The following is a 6272-nucleotide window of genomic DNA, read 5'->3' on the forward strand; positions in this document are numbered from 1 at the left end:
ATGACCCACGTCGTCAATCGGTGAGGTGTCAAGCCGCAGGGTGATTAAGTGGCAGCCATTCGCCACATGGCGGCCATTTCCTACCGAAGAAACCCACAGATGACACTCGTCCTGCTATGTGTTAAGAGAACAGGCGCAGAGCTGGCAAGATAGCCCGGCAAGCCTTGCCAGGCAACCAGTGATGCGACACTAAGCGGTGCATTTAATGCACCCTGTCAGCCCGCAGAGTTAGGTATGATAGCACTGTTTGCTATCATATCAGTGGATAATGACTACTTTGCCATTGTGGTGACCCCTTGATCTATAAAAGGAGGCCCATGGCACCCGTAGGAAGGGTTGAAAAGTTAACGAACCCACACGACCATACGCACATAGTCGCTGCCACCCCAAGGCAACCCCTGCCGGGCAAGTGTACTATGCTTCACCACCTCCATTCCACCATCAATGAACCAAAGCAGGAGTAGGGTTTTACGCCTCACGGCAGCCCGAACCTGGGTAAATTGCTTGTGTGCTCTCTGCCGTGCTGTCGTGCATTGGTCTGCTCTTTGCGCAATGCGACGTCCCCCTGCCGAACCAGCAAGGGGCCTCCTGGTCCCATAGGTGGTCGCGGATATCCCGTGACACCTTTGGCGCGCGAGGTAGGGGCTCGCTTGCGCGAACCTGAAAGTGTGCGCAGTGCGTCATCTTCATCGACATCTTTGTCTTCGACGACGCATCGACCATGGCGCCTAAGAAGAAGAAGTCCGGCCCTTCGGCTCATCCGTCCACATCGAAGGCTCCGCCGCCCGCGGCCTCTAGTGCCTTGGAGGATGCGGGGGCGAGCGAGGACGTGAACGCTTCTGGGGGCATGATTCGAGCAGGTGGCGCCATCGCCACTCCCCCCGCGGCGGACACGGGGGCTGGAGATGTGGCGGAGAACAACATCAGCAACGCCTTGGCGGTCACGCTCCATGAGGTGTGGGCGAGGGGGTCACTCCATATGCACCCTTTCCTCCCATTGACGGGCACAACCGCAGCAACGACTCTCGGTCCGGGGTGAATAATCACCCTCCGGCCGCCCCCACCACGGGAGCGCCACAACCCATGTGCCTCCTCCCGGACGAGCCGACCAGACCGTTGTGCCCGACGGAGCCGCTGACCCTCAAGCACCACCGCCGCGCGACCCCGCTCCCTAGGTGGTCGTCCCACAACTGCGTGGACGCGGCACCACTACCGTTGCCACAGCTGGCACCATCAGAAGCCAGGCGATGGTGCGGTCGACGTCATCAACATCTATGCCAAGCACAGCCACAGAGGCTATGGCGCGAGCTCAGTTGCTGCTGAGGTTTTCCGCCAGCGGCTGAGTAGATAGATGAATGGCGTGCCACCATCCAGAGCCTACTCGGTTTCACCGATGCTGAGGGCTCATGACGAGCTGGCCCGCCACGACATCCCCAACCGACAGTAACTGATCGTACTGCTGGCCGAACAGAGGGGGGCGTCCCCATGGTGCAGTCCCCACCACGACAGCCCACGCGGGCGCAGCTAAATCAAGACCCCGATGACGTCTTGATGGCCTCTTCTGACCCTAGAGCACGTCCAGGCCAACGTCGAGCCCCAGAGGATAGGCGGTGGTGAGACACGAATGTCGTCATAGATCGACGCCACGACGACCTCCGCCAGACCGACGGGTGCGGCGGCCTCAACGTCGACGAGCCTGCGCTCGGTGTTGGCGGGTGCCTACCTTTCGAGGTCGGCTGCCCTGCCTTTATACAAGAGCTGCGGCAAGTCCATTGGCCGTCCATTCGCACATTCAAGCCAGAGATACCTGAGAAGTACGACAGGAGGCTGAACCCGGCAGAGTTGCTGAGCATCTACACCATCGCTATTCAAGCTGTCGGAGGCGGGACGCGGCATCGCCGTCGCGAGGAGCAGCCCGGCCGTCGTGCATGCCACCGACAATGACGCCGCGGCAAGCAAGTAACGCCCCCGCCTCCTCTCTCTCTCTCTCTCCCGCTTACCTTTTCATCCTTCCCAACCACTATGGTCACCACCGACATTAGTCTTAGACTAGTTGTCTTAGGGTTTTCCTATTAGACTAACTAGCAAAAGAGCCCGTGCGTTGCAACGGGAGAGAAAAATAACACACGCTCCTAACTCAACAACCATCACTTAAGACCACAATAGGTCCATCTCCTTTATTTTTGCAAGGCCTCATATTTGTGTTGCCGCTTATCCTCGTTCTCACCCTCGCCGGCGATGGCCTCAGTGTTCACACAAAACAACAAAAAACGTGTGTTAAATATGGTTAATCATAAGGCGTCTCTCTCTCTCGCTTTCTCTCACTCTCGCGATGAGAAATCTGTTGTTTTCCCCTGCGACATTTTTCAGAGGCATGCATGTGTAGTTATCAATGTTTTCTTTTTCGTATATGGTTATAGTGGGGTGTTTATTTGCAATCCCGATCGACGCCGGTATGAAAAAACTGAATTATAAGTTTGCTTCCATAACTATATTTTTAAAATATTTAATAGGTAAAATTAACATCATATTTAGATTCCACACATTTTTCCAATAAAATTTCATATATAATATGTTAAAATCGAAGTTACGATTTAAAAGATACAGATAATTTAGAAAATCATTTGGTTCGACTCAAATATATTTCAAAATAATATTTAAAAGTACTTAACAGGTAAAAATAATCTCATATTCATATTCTACATATTTTTCTAATCAAATTTCATATATAACATGTTCAAATCGGATTACGGTTTAAAAGATATGGATGATTTTAAAAAGTATTTGTTTGACTTAAATATGATCCATGGATGAATTACCTAAAACATCAGGGTTTTTTTCAAAAAATGTAAAATAACGGTTCGGGTGTGACTTAAATCCGGACGGCGGGTTGATTTCAAGAAAAGAGAGGGACTTTTCTGAAAAATGTCGTGACGGACGAATGAAAGTCAATTTGCTTTATTATTAGGTAAAGATAAAGATTGTCGAGCAACTCGGTACTAAACTTGTCACTGATTTGGTGGAATAATGTGTACAGAGAGCAGTGAACTTGTCACTGATTTGGTGGAATTTGTGTTCGGAGAGCGCTGAGCAGTAGTTCTAAAGCTAAAATATCTTATCTTACTCTTGGAGCTTGTTCCCTTTCAGGTGTGATGAACATGCCGGAGATACTGCCCAGCCACCATCAGCACAAACAGTACAAGAACTTGTTGATTCATTATCATGCCAACTAGCAGGGAGGATTTGTGCCAAAGGAAAATCAACCACGGGTGTTTTGGTGGAGGAGAAGGACCTGGTTTCGTACCGTCGCGACTGGGAAAAAACCTGGGGTGACAAGTGTGGCTCCTTTGAATTCTACTGTAATCTACTTACTACCCATCTGATTCTTGCTCTTCCCTTACCAATCGAGAAAAAGGAGATTGGTAGATTAGTTTCATTGTAGCTAGACTGCATCTTGTAGTATGTACTGAACCTGAATTCTTTAGGCAATGTTTGATTTCTGGGCTGATTTTTGTGACTTTTGCTGCAGCGTGCGTGAGAGCCATGCTTTTCACATGCAAACGCACCCCACCACATGCAGGCGTGACCTGCCTGCAGATCTTCTGCATCAGAGTCATGGAGATCAATGGTGGTTATCTTGAGTGGCAACTCGAGGTCTACGGCCCGGGCCTGGTCGCCACCCGGGACTCCATTGATCATAATCTTAACATTATCTTTAGACTCAGGAGGGACGCCTGCCATCTCACTCAACAGTTGTGCTGTAATTGCAAAAAAGCACCACATTTGAGGCATCAATTGCACAAAACCACCTAGTCCCTAATTTTGTGCAAAAATATCCGCGTTTTTAGTAAACTTTTTGCAAATTACACTAATCAGGTGATTTAGCCTGACTAATCACTTTCTGACAAGTGGGGCCGGATTGTAAGGAGATGATCCGGTAAAAAATGACCTACACCTCCTTGGTTTTCACAAAGACACCCTTATTCAAAAAAAAGGAAAAAAGCAATCAGCCGCCCTCCCACCCTGTCGCCTTCCTCCTCTGAGGTGGTGGCTGGCCACGGCGAGGCGGACTCCGGCGGGACAGCCTCCCTCCTCCCTGGCCTTGCCTCGTGGGCGGGGTGGCATCCCTCCTCATCACTACGTCACGCCTCGCCTCGCCGGAGCAGAAGGGTCACGACGTGCAGGAGCTCGTCCTCACCGGAGTTCGAAGCAGTTGAGCAGTGCGTCCGGGTCGCAAGTCCCCGCGGTGGAGTTGCTGCTGAACGCGGGCATGGCACCGTCGTCCTCGACGTCCCACCGTGCGGCGGCCTGGTGCAGCACAACGGCCTCGTCGGCGGCGGCCCATAGAATCACGGCGGCCTCGTCCGTGGTCGAGTGTTGGAGGCGCGGCCACGGCAGGGCAAGGCGCCGCCGGCCTTCAAGGCCACAACCAGCAATCGAGCTTTCGCTACTAGCTCTGGACGGCAGGGCCATGGACGACACCGCGCTCCTGGGCATCGAGCGGCCTGGGTGTCCCCTGCAGATGGCCGAGGCGCGGCCAATGCAGGGCCAGGGCACCGCCGGTCTTCAAGGTCGCGAGCAGCAGTTGAACTTTCGCTGCTGCCGGCGGATGGCACCACGCTCCTGGGCGTCGAGTGGCCTGGGCGTCCCCTGCATATGGCCGAGGCGCAGCTGCTCCTCTTCCCGACTGTCCCCCTGGCCCGACGGCAAGATCCAACCATGCGCAGCCGGCAGCCCGACGCGCAAGCCCTCCGCCCAGCGTGTTGCTCCGGCGTCCCCGGCCAAGCAGCACGGCGGAGGCTAGGAACCCAACGCCCAGCGCGCCTCTACCCGGGGGGTGGGGGGCTGATTGCTTTTCTGTTTTAGATCAAGGGCGGTGTGTGTAAAAATTTTGCTGTTACAATCTGGCCCCAATTGTCAGAAAGTGGTTAAATGGGACAAATCACCTGATCAGTGCAATTTGCAAAAAATTTACTGAAAACACGATGATTTTTGCACAAAATTAGGGACTAGGTGGTTTTCTGCAATCGATGCCCCAAATGTGGTGGTTTGATGCAATTAACTCGGTGTGGTCAAGTACTATTTTCATTTATGTGGGGTTGGCTATATTATGTTGTGTTCTTATTTCTTTATTGTAGTTGATTTATTTGTTAATGAGTAGTGCTACCGATGTTTGGAGGATCCATTTTTGGCGCTGACCGGCCCGTATCATGCGATTGTCTTCACCGGCCCAGTCGACATTGAGATCCAACTCAAAGTGAAGGGCAGAACCAGAGCATGAAGACAATGATTTCATCTCCAAAGTGCTGGTATACGAATGTGATCCCAGTGACAAACTCGCCGAAGCAGGCATAGGCGACCACGACATCATGCGCACCAGCTGTTTCGGTGAGTTGTGCTCCCTACAGGTCACCTCCTCCCTGATCGCCGAAGCGGCCGAGGCCACCGTCATCTGTGCTGAAGTAATCGAGGGCATATGTCCCCCAAAGTCAGGAATCCATGTCGTTTCTGGTACTGACAGCATAGACACTTTGTACTGCTTGATGCTCGGGATGGGACACTCCATGTGGATCCGGCTGACGGTGTCATCCCCATTATCGGAAATGTTGTCTACATGGTAAAAGATGGCTGGCTCAAGCTTTCTATAGAGGCCTATAGAAAGAGTGGACGTATGTACGCAGAATCTGTTACAGAGTTGATACCCAAGAGATCCGCCACCAGTACTGCCATATGCAAGCTTCCCTTCTGCACGGTTGTGTTCAGCGTAGCTTGGTCCTGCCTCGTGGCCAAAGTGGATGACCTGAGGACCTACGGTATCTGATTCTGATTTGATGCAACCAACCCAACCATTTACTTAGTTGTTTATTTTCTTGACGAAATGTAGCAGCGCTACTTTTCATTCATTAAGAAGAGGAACCGGCAGAGCCGGGAAATTACAAGGGAAAAACAAGGATGAGAGTAAAAGATCACACCATTTACTTAGTTGTGGAGCGACTGTTTAGCGATTTATTTTGTCCAGTGGTATGTTAAAGATGCTGAGGTGTTGTTTATGTGTAAGGCTAACAACAAGTCATGTTAGTTTGATCAAGTGTCCAGATCAGGGTTCATACTGGTTGATTTAGATGTGCGTTGCTGCTCTTATGGTCTGCATCCACAAGTGAATTTTCTTGCATCTCTGCATGCATCACTGAACCTATATCTTGGGTAATGTAACTGTGTCCACAAGTGAATTTCTTGTTAATTTCGCTGGTCTATTATTTTGGATGGAAGAT

At 51.4% G+C, this 6272-nt stretch overlaps 1 pseudogene; it reads left to right on the top strand.

Annotated features, from left to right (window-relative positions):
• Positions 1 to 3543: 3543 nt before the first annotated feature.
• Positions 3544 to 5821, top strand: LOC147957808 (uncharacterized; annotated as a pseudogene).
• The last annotated feature ends 451 nt before the right edge of the window (positions 5822 to 6272 follow it).

The sequence above is a fragment of the Triticum urartu genome, chromosome 7A (genome assembly GCF_056163025.1).
Source record: "Triticum urartu cultivar PI428250 chromosome 7A, HENAU_Tu73, whole genome shotgun sequence".
Lineage (NCBI taxonomy): Eukaryota > Viridiplantae > Streptophyta > Magnoliopsida > Poales > Poaceae > Triticum > Triticum urartu.